The following is a 24,924-nucleotide window of genomic DNA, read 5'->3' as shown; positions in this document are numbered from 1 at the left end:
GTCTTTAATTGCGAAAATTAAGAATTAAATTAAAATTTAAAACATTCGATTCGAATTACTTACCTTTGATTTATTGGAATTTTTCTAAAAAAATCGAAAATGTTAGAAAAAAAAGAAAGAAAGAGATAAATAAATGTTAAATAAATGTTAAATAAATAAATAAAAAATAAATATATAAAATAAATAAATAATAAGTCAAAAGGAAAAGAAAATAAAATAACAAATAAAAATTAAATAAATTGAAAAAAAGTCAAAAGAAAAAAATAAAATAAAAAATAAATAAATAAATAAAATAAATAAATAAATCAAATAAATCAAAGAACACAAAAAAATAATAATAATAATTAAAAAATGTTTAAAAAAGTTAAATTTTTAAGCAATAAAATAAAGAAAAATATGAAGGAAGAAAAAAAATCATTAAAAATAATAAAATAAAATAAAAACTTAGAGTATCAAATTGAAACAAATTAAACTTAATGGGTTAAATTGGTATTAAAAATTAACTGCAAAAGTAAAAATAAAAAGTTAGGGGGCCAAGCCAGAATGATTAAAATAATTTTTCATGCAAAAAAAATGGTCACAATGGAATAAGTCAGAACCTTGAAGGGCCAAGATAATAATTTGCTCTTGAAAATTCCAAGAGCAATGGATTACATGTGACCTTTTTTCTTCAATAATAGTGAAACCAAATGTAAATTTGGTTCATTCTTCCTCTCTGCAGTCTACACGACATGAAAACCGAGAGCTCTCTCTCTCGGCTTGGCTTTAATTTTCAGAGGTCGGCCATGGAACCACCATGATGCTCGTCGTTGCTTACAGTCCACCATCGCGCGCCGATGTTCAACGTCTTCAATCGTCGTTCCTCGTCGTACTCTGACTACCGTCAACCACCACCGCTGACGACGAATGGGACGAGATAACCACCAATCGACGTGTCTTTCCTTCCTCAGTACAGATCTGGGGTTTTATTTTGAAGAAAACGAGCCGATGTTGACGAATCAAGGCCGAAACGATTTGACTTTCTTGCCTTCGATCTTCCTTCTGGTCACCGGAGTAGCAGTTGGTGGAGGCACGAAGGTAAACTCTTCTTTTTCCTTTTTCTTTCCGATGTTCCTCTGTATGTATTTTGTCTAGTAATCGTGTGTATGATTCGTGTGTTCCCCTGGTAATTTCTGAATTGTCCTCTCCCATTCTGTGTGATTTTTACTTTAATTTATAGCTTGATGAACCCCTATTTATGGGTAGATTTAGAGTCCTATTTGGACTCAAAAATTGATTTGGTTGTTGTGTTGTTACCGATAAATCCGGTGCACGGGTTGTAAGGAGTCCTGTTGAAACACGACTTTGATGGTGCCGTGAAAATCAGCCGATTGTACAGTTCGTGTGGCAGAAAATTAGTGTCTACAGCTGCACCTCTTTGTCCTTTTTCGTGGAATGAAAAATAGGACAAAGATTAAAAGACACGAATTTTCGTTCGGTGGAGTTGAAAATTGACTCTGATAAATCAAGAATAACTCCCTGTCGAATTGAGTTGCGGATGACCCCTCTGTTGCGAAGTCGAGTCCATCTTGAAATGATATGGAATTGAAACCGAAATTCGGGATTTGAATCAGAATATGGCTTCTCATTGCCAAATTGTGATCTACTTCAGTCTTTTCCTTGGTTTAAAGACCTTGGTTTAAAAATTCGATTGGAAAGTAGTTCCTTGACTCCATCATGTTGTTGATAGGCCCTCGAGCTGAATGAAATCGAACTCGAAGGGTCTTCGTTGACAAATATTTTTTCTCGAATTAAGCTATGCTGCTGGAAAACAGTTTCTTGTTACTAAGGCACGGCTAACCCAGGTCTTCTTCTTGACTTTAAAACCTCGATTGCAACCGGACAGTAGTGTGATTGATGTGTCATCGAACTGAATTGAATCGAACTCGACAATTTTGTTGACAGATAGTCCTTCTCGCCTTGAGCTATGTTGTAAATGATGTGCCTTTGAGCTGAGTGTAATCGAACTCACAGGTCTTTTGTTGGCAGATAACCCTTCTAGCCTTGAGTTATGCTGCAAATGATATGCCTTTGAGCTGAGCGTTGTCGAACTCAAAGGTCATTGGTTGGTAAATAACCCTTCTAGCCTTGATTTATGCTGCAAATGATGTGCCTTGGAGCTGAGTGTAGTCGAACTCGAAGGTCTTTTGGTGGCAGATAGCCCTTCTATCCTTGAGTTATGCTGCAAATGATGTACCTTGGAGCTGAGCATAGTCGAACTCGAAGGTCTTTGGTTGGCAGATAACCCTTCTAGCCTTGAGTTATACTGCAAATGATATTCCTTTGAGCTGAGCGTAGTCGAACTCGAAGGTCTTTTGTTGGAAAATAACGCTTCTTGCCTTGATCTATGTTGCAAATAATGTGCCTTTGAGCTAAGCGTAGTCTAACTCGAAGGTATTTTGGTGGAAGATAGCCCTTTTAGCCTTGAGCTATATTGTAAATGATATACCTTTGAGCTGAGAGTAGTCGAACTCGAAGGTCTTTTGTTAGAAGATAACTCTTCTAGCCTTGAGTGATGCTGCAAATGATGTGCCTGGGAGCTGAGCGTAGTCAAACTCAAACGCCTTTTGGTGGCAGATAGCCCTTCTAGCCTTGAGTTATGCTGCAAATGATGTGCCTTGGACCTGAGCGTAGTCGAACTCGAAGGTCTTTTGTTGGCAGATAACCCTTCTAGCCTTGAGTTATGCTGCAAATGATGTGCCTGAGAGCTGAGCGTAGTCAAATTCGAATGTCGTTTGGTGGCAGATAGCCCTTTTAGCCTTGAGTTATGCTGTAAATGATGTGCCTTGGAGCTGACCGTAGTCGAACTCGAAGGTCTTTCCTTGGCAAATAGCCCTTGCCTTGAGCTATGGTGCAAATGATGTTCCTTTGAGTTGAGCGTAGTCGAACTCGAAGGTCTTTTGTTGGTAGATAACCCTTCTAGCCTTGAGTTATGCTGCCAATAGTTTCTTTAAAAAAAATGGCTTCCCTTCACGGGTCTAAGCCAGTCATAATTCTTCAGGTGGTTCCTCTGAGCGGGTCTGAACCAAGTGATATGATTTTTGGATGACTCCCCTTCACGGAAAAGCCTACTGATAAATTCTGTCAGCCAAATATCTTCTGTCGTGGAATAGAAATCTGGCTTGAAAATGTTAACTGGAAACCTGCTACTCGTTATTGAGTTAAGCTGGATTCGTTCTGAATTAGCTCTCAAACCCATCTGAAATTGATTTTGAGATCTGTCGATCTTTCAATACGTCAAAATTGGTTGAGGTGTAGCTTCTCGATGCTGAGTCAAGCAACCACCATCGATCTTTAGAGGAGCTTTCGAATCGAGTATCTTTCGTCTTGAAGTCGAAACTTGACTCTGAAAAAATTATGTATGTGAAAAATGATAAATGTAATGCTCTTAAGTATGTCTAAGATGCATGCAATATGAATTAGTCTTGGACGGAGTCTCGTGCTTTGTCTGCCGGTCTGATCCTTGGAATCGATCATGCCCCATTTTCTTCTCGGGTTGCAGCCTTTCATATTTGAGATTGTCCTGTTTGAAAATGTTTTTCTCCTTTTTCTTATTTAGGAGGGAAAAAAGGATATGAAAATAGAAGAATTCTGTAAAACATTGCCCCTTAATTCAGGCTCGCAATCAAATTGAATCAAATTATAAACATGAGTTCAAAGAATATCAAAGGAATTAATAGCTCTTTTAATGCTTTCAGAGTTATAGCTCTTTGACAAATATTCAAGTGGATGAGTTGGCTTTAGGTTGACCTAAGGTTTCAGCCATAAAAAATGTCATTTTTTCGGTTATTGCAACATGCTTTTTCTTTGGCTTGGCATTTTAATTGGATGCGGACAAAATGATGCAACTAGTATTATCAATTACTAGACCTTCTATTTCGGTTCTCTGAAATCTTCCATTTGTTCAAGCTTCGTAGGCTCTTCTAACAAAGGTAGTGCATAAATATCGGTCTAAAAATGAAATTCTTGAGTGCTCGTGTGAATTTGACTATAACAGGCGTTCCTTAAATCCCTTAGTCCATTTTTACCGAAACTCCTTATTTAAATTTGCCATTATCTGGCTAGCTGAATCCATAAAGCCGGGGCGTTTAACCAATTTCTCTAGAGGGATAGCTTAATATCATTATATAGATATTATAATCACCTTTATCAGGCTAGCTGAATATTATCCATAAATCCGGGGCGTTTAACCAATTGCTCTAGAGGGACAACTCAAGCTTTATTGTATATTATAATCACCTTTATCAGGCTAGCTGAATATTATCCATAAAGCCGGGGCGTTTAACCAATTGCTTTAGAGGGATAGCTCAAGCTTTATTGTATATATATAATATTATAATCTGGGTATACGGGTCCAATTTCTTAAATTTGTCAAGAAAAACCTGTTATAGTCTAGGTGTTTTTGAAACTCAAGGAATCTCATCTTTAGAGTTCAATTTCCAAACAACTGACCTAAACTAGATTTGCTTACTCAACTATTCCATCTGTGAAGATCATTATCATCACTGAACGTCTTAAACAAAAAGTATAGAAATTCCATATGCAAAAGATGCCCCATGTTGTTCGCACCTATGCACATCTAAATACCAAGCCTCTTTTCATTCTTTTATGAGAGGAGAAGGCTATATCAGAAATGTATGGTGTTTGGGCCTTTCGGGGTAACGTCCTTGTTTTGTCACTTTGTCAAATATCTGTAACTTTGAATCATTTACAGAGTTTTTTAATTCAGTTGATATTCAAAGAATTGCAAGTTTGCAAATTTGATTCATTGTTCACCATCTTTAAAGTAACAAAAATTTATTTAAAGGTTCAAAAAGAAAAGTTCAAAAACAAGTTACACCCAAAATATGAGAAAGTTCAAAAAACAAGTCCAAACAGGATGCTACAAAATTGAATAAAGCCTCATTAGGATACCCCTGTCCCGGGAGCATCCATTTGATTCAGGCCAGACAACCTTGAAATAATCTGGTCAACAAATGAGTCTTGGTTCCTAGTGATAAAATCCAAGGTATTTCATTGATTTTGACTTGTGTTCTCTTCAAGTTGAGCAATCTTAGCCTTCATTTTCCTTTGCACGGGTGTTGTGAGGATGACACATGTCCGAAGCTTGTGGAGGTAAACCCGGTGTTTGTTCCCCTTTTTTTATGAGACATCTCTTATTAGGTAATGTGAATGTAGTGAAAAAAAGAGAAAATTATGTGAAATATGCAATAATGCATGATGCATGAAATGTTCGAGGCATTGATCCAAAAAATGCATCTGTTAATATAAATAATCCATATTGGGGACAAAAGTATCACTTCTTAAGAGACAAAAAACATTTTAAATGTATATTCTTCCAGATCTCAAACTGCTTCTGACAGGTTGATTTGTCTTCCACATTCTCCTATTACTAGTTGAATACCTTGTTGAATCGCTCCGACTTCTTTGGCTAAAATGTGCAAGTGAAAAGCCACTTGCTCCAAAAAGTCTCGAATGACTGCATCTCCGGCTTTCACTCTCTACTGAGCCTACTCCCAACGAAAGCGCCATTAAAGCTCTCCATCGATAGGAATTATTCGAAGTTTATCTGTTGGTTTCTTGAATTCGTCAACAGTGGTCTCTAGCTTAGCTAGGGTGTCTTCATCTTGTTCTTGTTGTCTTTGAAGGGATTCTCCAGGTCAATAACCTTTTTCTTGTATGCCCCTGCAAATTTTGCCAACTCAAAAAGTTGACATTTGGTGTGCTCGGCGTAAATTCCGAACCCTTCCTGAATATTCTTTGACCATAGCTGGACTTCTGAGCTTTTTATCTCTTGTATTATAACCCTTTACCCATTAATGCAGATTATTTACGTTTAACGAACGCATTTTTGGTGGATCAACACCTCTTTCGAATGATGTAAATGATAAAAAATGAAACAGAACTAAAATGAAAGGAAAAAGTTAGTGAGATAAGGATAAAAAAAAATGATGAAAATGAAAAGTCCTACCCCACATGTTTATTATTCCTACCCAAACATGATCTCTATCCCGCATGCTAATTTTGAACAAGTCCTAACCGCATAACTTTCTAGTTCACATGCTTTGAACAGGAAATAAAGCAGGAAATAATAATAAAACAGCCTAGGGTTTGAAATGAGATTTTGGGGTGGGCTCTAATTCCCTGTATTCTCCCGATTTAGGTTCTAAAAAAGGTACTCGAGTTCTCCTTGTTGGCGCCCCCTTGGGCTTGCCAGACCCTTAGACCTAAGCTCATTACATGCTCATGTGGACTAAGTTAAACTCGAGAGGATACATTCTCTTATGTCTGTGCGGTGAATAAATTCAAACGAAGACATAAGGTATATGAATCCCGAAGGTTACTTGCTAGGCCTGTGCGGAGAATAAATTCTCACGAAGGCGTCGCTTTTACTCCCACTTAAAAAAAGGTTCGGAGCTCGGATATAGAGCCAGAGATAGAAACTTTTCAAAAATCTGAAATCATTGAAAAAATGTCAGTACAACTATTTATTTGAAAAATAATCAAAGGTAAATAATTGGAATCGAATAAATAAATTTAAATTTAAATTTACTATTTTCGCATAATAAGACAACCGAAAATTAAATCTGGCCTAACTCACTTACATGTCCCTAGCAGATTCACCAAGCTGTCGCGGCCGTCTTTCGGTTGGGCCCGGAATTGGGATTCGGCCTGAATTGATTGGGTTAGAGTCACCACCGATCACTTTAAAACGTTTAGGTGAATCAGACATCATCTTACCTGATCTGCGTTTTACCATAAATGTGTCGGTTTCGGGAGTCGGTTACGGTCAAGGAAGGAGTAGCACCCTTGAACCGCCCTTTCGGTACCAATTAATTTGTCGGTTGTTTTTAATTGCGAAAATTAAGAAATAAATTGAAATTTAAAACATTCGATTCGAATTACTTACCTTTGATTTATTGGAATTTTTCTAAAAAAATCGAAAATGTTAGACAAAAAAGAAATAAATAAATAAATAAAATAAATAAAATAAATAAATAAATAAAATAAATATATAAAATAATAAATAAATAATAAGTCAAGAGGAAAAGAAAATAAATTAAAAAATAAAAAATAAATAAATTAAAAAAAGTCAAAAGAAAAGAATAAAATAAAAAATAGAATAAATAAAAATAAAAAAAAATCAAAGAACACAAAATAATAATAATAATAATAATAATAATTAGAAAATTGTTTAAAAAAGTTAAATTTTTTAAGCAATAAAATAAAGAAAAATATGAAGAAAGAACAAAAATCATTAAAAAATAAAATAAAAATAAAATAAAAACTTAGAGGATCAAATTGAAACAAATTAAACTTAATGGGTTAAATTGGTATTAAAAATGAACAGAAAAAGTAAAAATAAAAAGTTAGGGACCCAAGCTAGAATGATTAAAATAATTTTTCATGCAAAAAAAATGGTTACAATGGAATAAGTGAGAACCTTGAAGAGCCAAGATAATAATTTGCTCTTGAAAATTCCAAGGGCAATGGATTACACGTGACCTTTTTTCTCCGATAATAGTGAAACCAAATGTAAATTTGGTTCATTATTCCTCTCTGCAGTCTACACGACATGAAAACCGAGAGCTCTCTCTCTCTGCTTGGCTTCAATATACAGAGGTCGGCCATGGAATCACCGTGATGCTCGTCGCTGGTCACAGTCCACCACCGCGCGTCGATGTTCAACGTCGTCGATCGCCGTTCGTCATCGTACTTTGACTGCCGTCAACCACCGCTCGTCGGCGACAAAGGGGACGAGACGACCACCAATCGACGCATTTTTCCTTCCTCAGTACAGATCTGGGGTTTTATTTTGAAGAAAACGAGCCGATGTTGACGAATCAAGGCCGAAACGATTCGGTTTTCTTGCCTTCGATCTTCCTTCTGGTCACCGGAGCAGCTGTTGGTGGAGGCACGAAGGTAAACTCTTCTTTTTCCTTTTTCTTTCCGATGTTCCTCTGTGTGTATTTTGTCTAGTAATCGTGTGTATGATTCGTGTGTTCCCCTAGTAATTTCCGAATGTCCTCTCCCATTCTGTGTGATTTTTTACTTTAATTATAGCTTGATGAACCCCTAGTTTTTGGTAGATTTAGAGTCCTATTTGGACTCAAAAACTGATTTGGTTGTTGTGTTATTGTCGAGAAATCCGGTGTACGGGTTGTGAGGAGTCCTGTTGAAACACGACTTTGATGGTGCCGTGAAAATCGATCGGTTGTGCGGTTCGTGCTGCGGAAAATTAGTGTCTACAATTAAAAATTTAAATGAATATGAACCGAACATGAACACCTTCAGAAATAAATAAATGAATTATCAAACATACTATCCAACTATTTAAATGTTTCAATCAAGTCACCAACTGTTAATTTTTAATGGAGGTGGTGACGTATCCGTTAATAAAATTGACATAATTATATATTTGGTCCTCAATAGTTGTACACTCTATCAATTTGGTACTAATTTTAATTTAATTTAATAAATTTAATTTTCTAATCAAATTGTGACACATGTCAACATGTCACCATTTTATTAAATGGGTTTTTATGTTTTAAATTTATTTAATTATTTTCTATCGCTCAAATGGTGCCATATGGCACCATTTGGTTGGAGGTAAAACTTATAACAAAGAAAGGGAATCGAAAATGGCATAAGGGGATTCAAACCTGCTTCATGAGGCGAGTGCGGGGAGAGCATACCTTAGCCACTGAGCTAGCCCCAACTTTTGATTTATAGTTTACACAATAGTATATATATATTTTTTGTATTATAGTTAATGTCAGAAAAAGGAAAGAAAAATGGACATGAAGAGATTCAAACCTAGGCTAAATAAAAAAACTTAGAAACACTAAACCACTAAATTAAATCTTACATTTGCATGAAAGTTGGAAAGAGTTTATATATATATATATATATATATTAAATACTAATTTATACAAAATTAAAAGAAAAAATTGAATTTAAGATTCATATATTTTTATATATAATCTTAAATTAAGTGTTTTTAATTTAATTAATAATTTTTTTAATGTATAAAAATATAAATGATTCATACATTTAAATATTTAAATATATTTAATATATTTATATTCATACATTTAAATATTTTTATTAAAATATAAATATATTTTAAATATTATTTATACAATACAAATAAAATATGCAGAAAATATAATTGATTTATTCATTTAAATATAAATTAAATCATTTATATTTTCTATACATTCCATTTTTTAATTAAATTAAAATCACTTAATTTACATTTAATTATTAAATTAAAAATGTGAATAAAAAAGAAATATTAGATTTGGTTTAAAAATATATAAATATAAAATTTAACAAGCCTTTGAGGGTCTCTCTCCACCAAGACGACGACGTTTACGACTCCGAGGCTGAGGAGGAGTCTTCGTCCATCAACGGCAATGAACTTGACCTTTCCAAGCTGGGTTTGCCTCAACGACTGGTCGATACCCTTCTCAAGCGTGGCATCACTCACCTTTTCCCTATTCATGTCAAATTTCTTTTCATTTTTTTCCATTCATCGTGTGTTTTTGATGATTTTGATGATAAATTTTTTTTATATGCAATGCTTATGGGTGTAAATTAATCTAGTTTTAACGAACAAAGCTTATAAAGTAGCCTATGAATGAACCAATAAATGAGCTTATCAACAAGTTGACAAACCGGCCAATAATCATGCTTGTTCGTGAACATAAACCAGAATATACAAATTTTGTTCATATTTGTTTATTAGTAAATGAACATAAACTAATCTTATAGGAACTGTTGACTAACAATTAGTAGAACGATCTGTTTATTTACACTCTAGCAATGCTTGTCTTGTGCAATACAAAGTTATCGTTTAAAATGTGCTCGTGCTATGCTTATTCTTATTTTCTTTCTAATATTTATGCTGGGTCTGGCATTGTTTTGGTTATAAGTAATAACTACGAACAATTAATGTTTATCTTGCTAATACTCAAAGTACTTAATATTATATATACATTCATTGATACAAAGAGCTGTCTTGGTACCGGCACTTGAAGGTCGAGACATCATTGCTCGTGCAAAGACTGGAACTGGAAAGACATTAGCCTTTGGCATCCCCATAATTAAACGTCTTACTGAAGATGAAGCCGAAAGTACAAGGAGGTAGCATACCATATATCGCAGTCCTTCATTTGCGATATCGTTGCTATACTTAATGTTTTCTCATTTCTGTTTCGCTCCTTTTAGGATGTCTGGTCAGTTTCCAAGAGTTTTGGTCCTGGTTCCTACTCGGGAGTTAGCGAAGCAAGTGGAGAAAGAAATTAAAGAGTCGGCGTCTTATTTGAACACGGTTTGTGTTTATGGAAGGGTTTCTTATACTATACAGCGAAGTGCACTTTCCCGCGGGGTTGATGTAGTGGTTGAGACTCCTGGTCGAATCATTGATCTTATAGAAAGTAACGACCAAAAATTGGGGGAAGTTGAATATCCGGTCCTTGATGAAGCTGATCAGATGCTTGTTGTTGGGTTTGAGGAGGACGTCGAAGAAATTCTAGAAAATCTCCCATCAAAGAGGCAGAGCATGTTTTCTCTGCAACAATGCCTGCTTGGATTAATTCTAGAGCATGCTGTTGGCAAGAAAATACTTGGACTATCCTCTGAATATTGACTTGGTACTTTCATCTCTATGTAATATTGGATATGTGTGTTAATGAAGCAGCCATAATGCTGAGGCAAGTGCTGAAGAAGTTAATGAAGCAGGGTGAATGTTAGTGTTATGAACACGTGCTTGTGGATATGTTGTGAGTTCTAGAATAGTTTGAAGTTCTAGAATAGTTTGTTATCTTGTAGCAGTTAAGTTGTTGAGCTGTTAACAGTTTGTTGTAACAGCAGATGCTACCATTCTTATCTGTATAAATAGTTTCTCTCTAATTCAAGAGAAGTCAGCTTCTTGTTAATAAAGAATTACAAGTTTTCAGTTCATTTCTTGTTTCCTTAGATAGCTCATCTGCTATCTTATCATGGTATCAGTCACCAATACCTGGGTGTGTTTCTTCCGATGTTTCTTCCCCGTTCCAGTAGCTGCACGAGCTTAAGCTTCCAGTCTCGTGTGATTCGTGGCATCATGGTTGATTTGACGGTTGATCCCGAGGATGTGTCTCCGAATGCGACTTCCCTGAGTCCGGGAGCTTCGTGAGGAATGCTTGGTGTTCAACACATACCAAAGCATGATACGGTTAAACTCACCGAGTCCACCTATCTTCTTTGGAAGCATCAGATAGCTTTGATAATTGATGGTTATGGGTTGTTGAAATTTATTTATGCTGGTTCTACTATACCTGATGAGTTTTTCTCAAATGCAGCTGGTCAACTTGAAGAAAATCCAGGCTTTGCAGCTTATCGTCAACAAGATACGCTTCTTGCTTCTTGGATTTTAACCACCGTAAGCACTGAGGTTCTTCCCCATTTGACTGGTCTCACAACAGCCTTGTCAATATGGAACACTATAGCACGACTCTTTGGTGCTCGTTCCAGTGCAAAGATCTCTTCTCTCCGGCATAATCTTCATTCTCAACGCAAGTCTGGATTGACTATAAGAGAATATCTTGCCAAAGTCAAGTCTATTTGTGACTTGTTGAATGCTGTCGGGAGTGTGGTTACTGAACAAGAATATGTCAGTGTGGTGTTGGCTGGGTTATCAATGGAGTTCGAATCCATCATTGCAATTGCATCACGAGAAGCATTGTCTCTTGATGTGCTTACTAAGATGTTGTTAGACTGTGAAGCTCGATAGAAGGTGTTCTTGAGCGAGGGTATTTCTGTTAACCTTGTTGTTCGTTCTAGAGAAGGCAGTGCCACTGAAGTCAATACTCGTGGATCTTTGGATTCTGCCGTTGAGTCATCACAGGGTCACACATCTCGTGGTTAGACGAATAACTCTCGAGGTCAAGGTCGAGGGCGTCATCAAGGTTCGAATCGGCCGCAATGCCAGCTGTGCGGTCGCTTTGGGCATGTAGTTCAAAAATGCTATCATAGGTTTGATAGGGAGTACACGGGGGTGTCTGAATCAGATTCATCAACTGGAAATGATTCAAAATCATTTGCTGAGAATTCTACCAAGCATGTACAATCTGGTAGACAACCGTATGCTCATACCTTAACCTCTATGCCTCCACCTTCATCCTTTGTTCCCACACCATTTTATTTTCCTTCGCCGTATGCTCCTGCGTACTATCCCTTTCCTGGTACTTCTCCTGGTTTTCCTCCAGATGCTTCTCGCTTCTCTCATGGTGCATCACATTCCTCTTTGACTCCTGGTTCAGCAGCCTACATTGCTACTGTCCTAACTCCCTCGGGCTCTAGCTCCTCAGTGTCTGCGGATTCTTTGTGGTACCCTGACACCGGAGCTACTCACCATGTAATGAATGATTTGTCTGTCTTTCAATCAGGTACCACCTATACTGGAGGTAGTTCCTTGCTCATGGGTAATGGTGAGGGAATTTCAATCATGCATGTAGGCCAAGGTTTTTTGAGTTCTAGTAAGAAACCTTTGATTTTGCAGAATATGTTGCATGTGCCTAACATAAAGAAAAAGTTGCTATCTGTTTCTCAGTTTACTCGTGATAATGGTGTGTTCATGGAGTTTCATCCCTCTGAATGTCTTGTGATGCACAGACAACACATGCTCCACCAACATATGCCCCATCAACGTGTGCTCCACCAGCATCTGCTCCATCAACGTGTGCTCCACCAACATCTGCTCCATCAATGTGTGTTCCACCAGCTTTGTCTATGTGTGCTCCACCAATGCATGCTTCATCATTGCACTCATTAAACGAAAACAGCCCACGTGGTCTCACGCATGTTTCTCCATAAATTTCAACACATACTCCACCTTTTGATTCTACGCATGCTCCATGCGTTCAACTCAATTCAACGCATGCCTCTTTAAACACAAATAGCCCATGTGCTGATGGTCCCACGCCGTTTCCATCAACGCATGTTGATAATACCGTTGTGACCGAACCAGTCTGTGCGCAAGTGGGAAATGATTCAACACATGCGAATAGTCAAAGGAATAAAAGAATTGTGACCACACCCTTTGCCGAGATGCCCATCATGGAGGATGAAATATTGGATACACGTGTAGCCATACCTGATTACAATATTGGGGCATGTACTCATAATTCAAGATATAATGTTATTAATAATGCGCATTATGGGGCCATATCTTTTAATAATGCGCATGATGGGGTCATATCTTTTATTAATGCGCATGATGGAGCCATACCTTTTAATAATGCACCACTGGACCATAATGTTGCGCATGGGGCTATGACTTTTTGAGAAATGGCCGATCATGACAATGCGCATGGAGACATGCTTTTTGGAGCAATGGCCGACCGTGATAATGCGCATGAGACCACTTCAATGGGTGACAATGCGCATGGGGCTGCTTTAGTTCAAAATGTACATCCTATGGTTACCCGGGCCAAGGACGGTATTCGAAAACCCCGTGTCTTACATGTTGAATGTCTTGATGAAGAACCTCGGTCTATTAAGGAAGCTATGAAGATTCCTCATTGGAAGAAAGCTGCTCAAGAAGAATATGATGCTTTGATTGCCAATAAGACTTGATCCCTTGTTTCTCTTCCTGAGAATCATGTACCTGTCAGTTGCAAGTGGATTTTTAAGGTAAAACGCAATGCTGATGGATCGGTGTCTCGGTACAAGGCACGACTTGTGGCAAAGGGTTTTCTCCAACAGCCAGGGATTGATTTTCATGAAGTTTTCAGTCCAGTTGTAAAGCCTGTAGCTGTACGAGTGATACTCACTCTTGCCTTGACAAAAGGATGGTTGCTACGACAAGTAGATATTAACAATGCCTTTTTAAATGGCATGTTGCTGGAAGAGGTTTTCATGGCTCAGCCCCCTGGGTTTGTCCAAGGTGGCAGTCAACTGGTTTGTAAACTACACAAAGCAATTTATGGTTTAAAACAGGCTCCTCAGGCATGGTTTGAGAGCCTTCGAGAATACCTGGTTTCAGAAAAGTTCGTTTTGTCTAAATCTGATTCATCCTTGTTTGTTCGAAAATCAGCTAGCAGTGTTGTCTACATGCTTGTATATTTAGATGATATCATCTTGACAGGGAGTGATACTAGTGAGGTTCAGTGTGTGATTGAAAAACTGAATTCTCGATTTTCGTTAAAGGATCTTGGTTCTCTTAATTTCTTTCTTGGTATAGAGGTGTGTTCTGATGACAATGGTCTTGTTTTGACTCAACAAAAATACATTCGTGAGCTTTTGCATAAGCATGGTTTTGGTGATGTCAAGAGTCTTCCTACTCCCATGGTCTCCAATTGCAAGTTATCGATTGATGCTGGTGAACCCGTTGAAGATGCAGCTCAATATAAAAGCATTGTAGGAGCTCTTCAGTACATAGTAATCACTCGACCAGATATTGCCTTTGCAGTGAATAAAGTTTGCCAGTTCATGCAGTCACCTCGCAATAGCCATTTTCAGGCTGTTAAGAGGATTTTACGTTATCTTCAAGGAACGGCTGATTATGGTCTTCGGTTTACAGCATCTCCTCGTATGTCACTGACTGGTTTTGCTGATGCAGATTGGGGGTCCGATCTTGATGATAGGCGTTCCACGACTGGCTACTGCATTTTCTTTGGTGGAAATCTCATTTCATGGAGCTCAAGCAAGCAGCAAGTAGTTTCTCGTTCTACAGCTGAAGCCGAGTATAGGAGTGTTGCTTCTGCAGCTGCTGAAATTGTTTGGATTGAGTCATTGCTTCAGGAGTTGTGTGTGGTTCCACATGGTAAATCTACTCTGTGGTGTGATAATTCCAGCATTGTTTCGGTCTGTGCCAACCCTGTTTAGCATTCTAAGTTCAAGCATGTTAAGCTTGACTTATTTTTTGTTCGAGAAATTATTGCTGATGGTCGTTTACAGGTTAATGAGATTCCTGCTTATGAGCAGGTAGAGGATGTTTTAACAAAGCCACTCTCTCCCCCTTCTTTTCTCAAGCACAGACAGAAACTCTTGGTAACACAGCTAAGAGGTAGTTGAAGGAGGGTGAATGTTAATGAAGCAGCCATAATACTGAGGCAAGTGTTGAAGAAGTTAATGAAGCAGGGTGAATGTTAGTGTTATGAACACGTGCTTGTGGATATGTTGTGAGTTCTAGAATAGTTTAAAGTTCTAGAATAGTTTGTTATCTTGTAGCAGTTAAGTTGTTGAGCTGTTAACAGTTTGTTGTAACAGCAGATGCTACCATTCTTATCTGTATAAATAGCTTCTCTCTAATTCAAGAGAAGTCAACTTCTTGTTAATAAAGAATTACAAGTTTTCAGTTCATTTCTTGTTTCCTTATATAGCTCATCTGATATCTTATCAATGTGTATACATGCTGTTTTTTGACATGTTACTTCTGTTTCCTTATTGATGATGATGATGAACTTTATATCTCTGATTGCCAATAGTGAAAATTACTCTCTATCCCCATTCTCAGCCACTTTTTTAGGCCGGGAGAAGTAATACATTGTTGAGAAAGTTAATAAATTTTGAAAAACTCAACACCCTTTCACAGGTAGGAGATCAAAATGAAAAGCTTGCTGAAGGGATCAAACTTTATGCAATATCAGCCACTGCAACTTCAAAGCGGACCATTCTTAGTGATCTCATAACAGTAAGTAATTTATATTCTCTTACTTTGTCTCCTTGGTTTCAGTATTTCTTTATATTTTCCAAATAGAATTACACCTTTTGTTACATCATTCCTTTTGGAATACTAGAGAAAGAATTCAACACACACAGAAAGAGACATGATAGAGATGGTTATTCCAATGTACATGATAGAGAAATAATTTAACACAAAGCAAGCAACACCAAACAGACAACTCAAAACCCTCAACAATTTAGTGGTTAATTAAATTACAGGTGAAAATTTTATTCAAACCACACAAGTGATCAAAAATCAAATGAGAGTGAACTAGTAATTTTCATTTGCAAAGAAAATTATTTAGTCGACTAATGGCCTAACTCTCTAAAAGAATATATCCAGCAGAGTCGTCTAGCTGTCGAAACATTTTTTTTGGATGGGGAAAAGGGGGCCTCGTTTTGAAATAATTTTTTTGATGACCGGTTAATGATAAAACGTGGTTCGAGGAGTCACCATCAATCTTTGATTAGGGTGTGATTGGGGACCCAAAAACGTATTTGTCATTTTAATAAGATATTGATTTTAATTAAAACAACAAACTTGCGGTCTGCGTACCAAAATTCGAGTTCAGAAGTCGGTTACGTGTGAGAAAGGATTAACACCCCCACAACGCCCTAAATTGGTACCTGATCGATTAATTAATTGTCTTTGCAATGAATTTACAAGTTCGAGTCTAATTTAATTTAAGATTACCTAAAAGTAATATTCTTTGAATTTTTGGACGAAACATGATAATATTTAATTATTTCATATCAAGAAGAATCGATCTCTCATACCTTAAAGCAATCGATTCTTACTCCAATCGAAATAAAGAAATATTAAAATTTCATTCTAAAGCTCATTATTAATTCAAAATAACAACACCCAAAATAATTTTAAGAGTGAAAGCGATAATATCTAATTATTTCCAATCGAGAATAAATGACCTTTCGTGCATTAAAACGGCCATTTATTACCCCAATTGAAATAAAGAGATATTACTATTTCGTCTTAAAAATCAATATTGATAAAAGAGAAACGGTAATGTCGAATTATTTCTAATCGAGAATAAATGACCTCTCATACTTTAAAGCAGTCATTTACTACTCTAACCGAAATGAAAAGATATTATTATTCTCAATATCGATTCGAATATTATTATTTTGAAAACTCATTGGAAACCCCATGCAAAAATAAAGCAAATTAAAAGCATACATCAAGCAAGTGTAATTAATTATTTATTTTACTACCCTTTAAAGAGATTAAGGATATTCAATTATTTAAATACATCGAAACGATACCTTGGATTTGATCTAACAATTTTTTCTCGGTGAATTTAAATAAAAGAACATGATTTTCTTCTCGGTTCCAAATTTTAAATGTAATCAATTTTATTCGTTTCTCTTAATGGGATACACTTTCATTTTAAAATTATCGAAAGTAATTTTCTTATACGTTAAGACAATCACTTCACAATAATCTTAAAATGAACGAATATTACCCTTAGTCAAATTATTTTAATTCACGTCGAGAAATGCTTATGAGGATACCATACAAATTAATCAAAATTAAACCCTATATATGCACCAAAGTTTTTTTAATTAATATACTAAATAAATAGGCATATAATTAGCATTACTTCAAAATATCCATCACATTTAATACAAAACACTAACATAAAAGTCAACACGTATTCAAAAGTTATTTACTTAAATACACGTTAATAGCCGCACCCCACAACAAAAATGCATTTACTATATATATATATTATAATAAAACAAATGCACATAACTAAGGAAAGAAACATATTTAATAATAAATCAATATACAATAACGAGATTGATGCAAATACATGGAAAGAAAAATTATAAATTTAAAAGGTATGAAAAGTGAGTCAAATTATTAAAAAAAGGAAAATAAAATGAAATTGGAAATGAAATTAAAGGGTATATTATTAAAAGTAGACATCATACTATATGGAGCATATACACTTACTGTATATAAAATGTTATGTGTAAATGCTTAAAACTTTTACCTATTATTTAATAAATAAATATATACGCCTACTTTATATAAAATACATTTAAAACTCTAAACTTAGGATAATTTACATATATTCAATTAATAGATCCGAATATAAAACATTTTAAATCAAAGCTAACTAAATTAAAGGGATTCGTAACTTATGGAGGTTAAAAGTTAAAGTTACTTAAATTAGGATTTAAATAAAGGCTAAATTAAGGGTCAAACCAATTAAGGACAACATCTAAACATTAAAAAGGAAATTAACACTAAAAAAACTATTTAAAACTAAAATAAATGTAATAAATTACACAATCACAATGCAAATATTCAGAAACATAATATCTACTCATAAATAGCACACGTATTCAAGGACCAAAAATAAGTGGCTTTAAAATGCAGGAGCCAAAATGAAAAATAACAACTTAGAGTGAGGACCAAATACGTAAATAAACCAAAACATACAATATTAAAATAGTGACTAAAATGTAACACATGTAAAGTTAAAAGGCCAAATTAAACGAAATCAGAATTCCGTTTGATGACCAAAATGAAATATTACAATAGGGAAAGGACCTCTCGCATATATTTCCCACTAAAAGGCGGGTCACACTCCTCCTCCCCCTAAGCGGCAGCGTTTCGAGATGGGAATAAAACGCCTAAAATCAAGGCTTAAACTCTTAAACCCTCTCATTATCTTCTTTTAATCTAAGAGAAAGAGAGGGATCTAAGAGAAAGAGAGGGAGTATTTAAAAATCTCTCAAGCTCCTCTCGCCGGAGGAGGTGGCTACTGTTTTCGGGAGGCAAATTCTCCCAAAATCTCCCTCTTCTCCCTTAACCCGAATCCAAGGCTACTTTTGTCTAAAACTCGTCCCAAAATCCTAGATCTAAGGTTATACCTTTCGAAATTTTGAAATCCGGTGACCCGTTGGCTTCCCGTCGTGCTTCGAACCAAGGTAAGAGCCCTTTCTTTTTCTTGATTTCTTTCCTTTTTTAGTTTGGTGGATTCTTCTTCACTGTTTTTTTTTTTCTCTTTTTTTCTTCGAATCTGGTTGTTTCCTTTTTTCTGAACCTTTTCTCCCTTTTTTTACCCAAGAACGATTCCCTGAAAAAAGGAAAATCGGGCGACTAATACTTAGGGTTGAAACCCAACAGATTAGGGTTAGGGTTGGGCCCGGTTTGGGCCTCGGGTACCGGGTCGGGTATGCTTTTGTCTTGGGTTTGGCTTGAAGCTTGATTCGGGTCAGACTGTAATTGGGGCCCAATTTGCTTTGTTGGGCCTCCTGATTTTATATTTGGGCCCACTTCGGGTTTGTAAATTTGCAAAAATAATAATAATAAATAATAAAAAAATAGAAATATAATAATAAAAATAAAAATAAAAAATAAAAATAATAGTTATATAATTAATATTAATTAAATAGACAAAACCCCAGCGCGAAAACGGATGTCGACAAGTAGCATCTATTCAGTTGGCTCGCTTTTGTGGCATCAGTTGTTGTGATTCATTACTTTTCCTTTAAAAATTCTTTAGGATGGAATATAATTTGAATGTTGAATTGTTATTCTTACTTTGGTCCTTTTGTCCTCAAAGCCTCTTTAGTTAATACCTTGGTGGTTTTACATTTGCATTATGCCACAAGTATCTTGGTTTGCCTACTGGGTTTGTTTAAGTTTTTCTATAAACCAACTTCCAAATATTAAGTATCCCCATATATCTTATTGGTTCATGCCTTTATTGAATCAAGTAGGTGCCTATCTTGTAATTTGTGTTGTAAACTTTTCTTCGAGGATTTTGTTTTACCATTTTGTCTCTCTAACATGTTTACAATGTTGTTGCGCTACGATATTTTAACACCATTTAAATTTCTTTATAACCGATGTAACTCAAAAACGGAATCTGTACATTATCTTCAGGTTTATGCGAAGGGAGGGAAAATTTACTGTGCTTGTTGCCACTTATGTTGCGGCTTGTGGATTTGATATCCCAAATGTTGATCTGGTATGTTGGCAACTCTAGCATTCTTTTTGGGCCATTGCTACTTTATGATCCATTTGATTGTTGCTTTTCCCACTTTTTTTTTTTCCTTTGATTCTATTGGCAAAATTAGCTTCTTAAGCTTGGAAGGTGACATTTTGAGTAGATTGTGCTTTCTAAATGCCATATTGAGAAAACTCTGTCACTTACTACTCTTTTCTTCAGATTATCCACTAAAAGCTTCCCAATGATGCGGAGACTTTTGTGCATCGCTCTGGACGAACCGGAAGTGCAGGGAAGGAAGGTTCCGCAATTTTAATGTATACTAACAGCCAAAGGTGAACTGTCAAATCTCTCGAGCGTGATGTTGGATGTAGGTTTGAGTTCATTAGTCCTCTATCTATGGAAGAAGTTTTAGAGTCATCAGCTGAGCAAATCAAAGAGATCACCCTCCCACGACAGGCATTATATTCACTTATGATAATCCTATCTTCAATCATCTGATATGATGATAATTCAACTATGATTACCTGAATCGATATATGTTACTTGGGCATCTTGTATATGATTCGAGGTTGACCACTCTCTTAAGTCTCAACTCGAGCTGAAACTTTGGAGGTTCATGTTTCAACTGTGGGTGACCCGGGCATAGGGCATCCGACTGTCCTGAAATGTCCGACTTTTAGTGTGTTGGTCTTGGTTTGATATCGACGTTCACCCTCTTGGAACAAAGCTGGCTGTAGTAGGGTTCACTCGATTCTTGACAGATACTTGCATTCACTCGACGACGGAGATGCCATTGGTGCTCGGCGAGGGAGCTCTTCTGATGTTGTAGTTAGTTTTTGTTGGTAATTCAGTCATTTCCTATTAGTCTCTCTTTCTCTCTCGCTATTTTGGTGCCTAAAATGTGCGGCCTGCTAAATGTCAAAATGGCCTAAATGTTTCATAAAAATATTTTGAACACAGTATGCAATTTCTTTTTTATTTTTCAAATGTCATACCAAAATCATATTCCAAATTGGTTTGTTTTTGTTAATTATTTTTGTTTCAAAATCATATTTAACTATAAGTTTTGGTTTTATTTTATAATGTCATTAAAAAATTAATAAATACTATGTCATCATTAGGTAATAATATATCATCATTGATTTTTTTTTTAAATGCCATGTTAGGCAATTCTGTTATTTTTTAAACGATTGGTTATCAAAATAAAATTGAAACATAATATTAGATATGATTTTTAAAAATTTAATAATTAAATGACTAAATTAGAATAAGTGTGATAGTTGGAGGGTGTAGTTTACCCTAATATCTTTGTGAACCAAGAAAATCAAAAGTGAATGTTACACTTAGAATGCAAAGTTATGGTTAGGTTGGATCTTTCAATCATCTAAATCTGATTTGAAAATAAAACTTTCTAATTATATTTGATTAGAGTGTAAGAGGATTTGATTCGATTTTAAATTCAATTTGATACTTTTTAGGATAAATTATAAATTTTGTAACGGAACTTTAAAATCTCTCCTATTTTACTCATTGTATATTATATTATTTTATTTTATTTTATACAGTTATATACTAATTATAGTAATAAAGCGCCATATTGCAATAATTGTTTTTATTACTTATCAAATAATATTATTTATATACTTTTATTTATTAATACCATAATTTCTCTGCCGATAGTGATTTTCATGGTGTAATATAACTTCAAATCTAGTCACAGATTAGGGTTTTCCATTTCCTTCAATGTATCATCACTTTCTGCTTCAATCCTAAACCCTCGTTTGCAATTTTCGAAAGATACATTACCCTAAAAGGTATTTCATCCTAAATTTCACATTTCCCCCTTGTTTTCAATTCACTCTTATTTATTTTAATTAATTCATTCATGTGCATTCGTGGTATATAAATATTCATGTTTACAGAGAAAGTCTAGCTCAATTCTCAAATTTGATTCCTTCATTTGTATTCATAATTGATTATAATAGAAAATCCCAATGATGTTTGTATTGAATTTTATTCATTTAATTGAACTTTGCTGCAAGATTATTATTTTTCCGGAAACTTGCTGCAAGATTATTGAATAGCATGGTTAGGTTGATTTTATATCTTATATGAGTATCTTCAAATATTGATCACTTTGGTTTTTTGTCATTAATTTTGATTCTTTCAATTTCTCTAACGCTTCTCATTTTTATTTCAAAATATAGACCTAATTTTTTCTGTTAAAATCATCAATAAAAGTTAAGTAGTACCTATTACCTCAAAGTGATGAGATGTCAAAAGGACCAGCTATGTCGGTGTGCACAACTTCCAACGTTCTTCAGGCTCGCCAGGATCTGCCAACTTCGAAGCTTTGTCTATGTTGTTTTCCTTTGATGCATACCTCATATGATGAGATGTCAAAAGGACAAGCTATGTCGGTGTGCACGATTTCCTTGACATCGTGTGTTGCTGCTACTGGCTTCTCCTTCGCGGACGTTCATTTTGTTTTGCAACTTTTGCTCTAAATTTTTCAGTATCTTCATTTTGTTTATCTTCTGCTCATAGGCTGAAAGTGAATCCACAAGCTCATCGATTGATATTTGATATAAATATTTTCATTCTTCGATTGTCATGACCACATAGTCAAATTTTCGTGTCGGTGACCGCAAAATCTTTTTCATCACTCTAACCTCGTCGAACGATTCATCATTTCTCTTCATTTCATTTACTAACGCTTTCAGAAGGCTAATGTAATCATCGATCTTTTCCGTATTTTTCATTTTTAACATTTCAAACTCAACTCTTAGAGATTGTAAACATAATTTTTTAACTTTCTCAACACCTTGAATAGATTTTTGTAAAATCTTCCGCGCTTGTTTTGCAGTTTTCGCGTCTGAGATTTTTTCAAAGGTAGATACATCTACATCTTGAAAAATAAAAAACAACTCCCTCTTGTCTTTCTTTCGGGATTCTTTCAGTACACTCTTCTCTTCATTGGTCAAAGTTGATTCTGCTGCTGCATTTTTGGGTTCAACGATATCCCAACAATCTTGGGAATCAAGTAACGCCTTCATTTGAATACTCCAATTTTCATAATTCGCCTTTGTTAATCTCGGAATTTGTAGTTGGATTATGTTAGTTTACGCCCGAATGCGTTAGTGCATTGATGAATGGAAAAAAGGCAAGAATTGCTGATAAAGTTACTTTTACATCTATAACACAAAAAAGTTGTGATAATAGTTATGCATTGAATGTCATTTTTCCAGAATGTCTTATTGAGTAGTTCGGTTCATTATAAATTTTATTCTAGAACCAGTGGGCATGGTAGGAATATTTGCCTCATCCACTTGTAATCGAAGTTTATTCATTCCATGTCTTTTCTGAACAAAATTCTTCTGCCCTATTATGCTCCTCTTCAGGTGCCTAATTTATTGACATGTGGATTAATAAATTAAAGATATGTTAACAGTAATTTATCGTTTACCTCACTGATACGTTTTCTTCCCTCCCCTTCCCATCTACATTCTTGTTCCAACATCCTCACTCTTGACTCACTGTTAAGAGAAATTTTCTTTCTCTTATGGTCAATATTTTCTCTCAATTCTCTCACTGTTAAGAATTTTCATGCTTTAGTATTTTCAATTTCATCACAATTTTTCACAGATCATAGTATCAAGATTTCCCAAATAAGTTATCATCAATGTTTACTTCACCCATCATCTTCCTTCCTCATCTCCAAATCCTCCATGTTTTTATCTTTAAAGTTCAAATAATGGTGAAAATTCAAGAACTTGGATAAAGAAATTATATGGGAGACGTTTAATTCATATCGTACACTCCTACCTATCCTTATGGTGTAGTGTGTACACTTGAGAGGTTGAGTTTTATACTCTTAATGAATCCATAACCAAAGATTTGGGTGGTCCTGGTGATACGGACTTGATGGATACACCGGTTTGTGAGGTTGAGTTTTATACTCTTAATGAATTCATAGCCCAAGTTTATGGGTGGTCCTAATGAGACGGACTTGATGAATTCATCGAATTTATAAATGAGAGGTTGAACTCAGTAAAAGCTCTTAATGATTTTATAGCCCTAATTTGGGTGGTCTATATTAAGATAGACTTGATGAAATAACCTATGTATTTTTTTATGAAATCACCTACGAAAGTGTGAAGAATTAACCACCTTCTATGAAAGACTTTGAGTCATCTTTCTTGAGCACTTACGAGCATGTCGATGTATTATTTGACAAAATTGAACTATCATGAAACTCAATAGATCTAAGATTAGTCGTGTGTTATGAGTTAACCCTAATCTTAACAACTTCAAGATTCGTTCACTTGTTAAAGAGAAGAATTACTCATTTCACTATATACTAGTTCAAATCTAACAGATACTAGTGCTTAAGTGACTAATTTCGTTGTTATTCTTTTGTTTGATTCTTTTGTGGATCTTTATTTCTTTGCATTAGTGGGGATTGTTGGTTATATATATAACAATGCAACGAAATATAATCAAATTTTATTTGATTTTTAAATTTTAAATTAATTCAAATTCAATGGTTGAGATTATGGGAGGAGTTGAGATTTTGAGAGATTTTTGCTGATTTTTTTCTTTGCATTTTTACCTAAATACCCTTACTTTTTAGCTAAAAAATGAGGCTTTCTCTTTCATTTTCAATTCACTCATGTCTTCATTATCCTCTTTTCTTTTATATTTTCTCTCTTCACAAATATAGTGAAGTTTTTCCTTTTCGGTGGCCTTTGATATTTTTTACTCTCGTAGTATTTCCTACGAATAAAATATTTTTCTTTCTTTCAAAAAGAGCAACACTATTCAGAGTTCTACTTCCTTATTTCGGGTGTACGCAATTCGAAAGACTCTGTTGACTTTGGGGGTAATGTCCATTTTAGGGATTACACCAGTTCGAGTGAAATTACTTCTAAGGCAGTGACTAGTGGCGGATATAGAAATTAAAAAATGGGGTCCAAAATTTTAATGTTCATATTCTAAAAATTTTGGGTATGCAATTTTTTTTTTACTTTTTCCTATTTTCTTTAACAAATTAAACTAAATTTAACATTTTTCTCAAAATAATGGGTGTGCAGTGGCTCCCCTAGAGAGCCACTTATATCCGCCCCTGACAATGACTACACAACACAGTAAAATTACTTGGTCTACATTTATTTCTCTTATTTAT

General features: G+C 35.2%; 1 pseudogene; it reads left to right on the top strand.

The window, feature by feature from the left end:
* Positions 1-906: 906 nt before the first annotated feature.
* On the top strand, positions 907-20,610 carry LOC120170074 (annotated as a pseudogene).
* Positions 20,611-24,924: the final 4,314 nt, after the last annotated feature.

This window comes from Hibiscus syriacus, unplaced genomic scaffold, assembly GCF_006381635.1.
Source record: "Hibiscus syriacus cultivar Baekdansim isolate YM2019G1 unplaced genomic scaffold, ASM638163v2 tig00111772_pilon, whole genome shotgun sequence".
Lineage (NCBI taxonomy): Eukaryota > Viridiplantae > Streptophyta > Magnoliopsida > Malvales > Malvaceae > Hibiscus > Hibiscus syriacus.
This window is presented reverse-complemented; position numbering and strand designations above follow the sequence as displayed.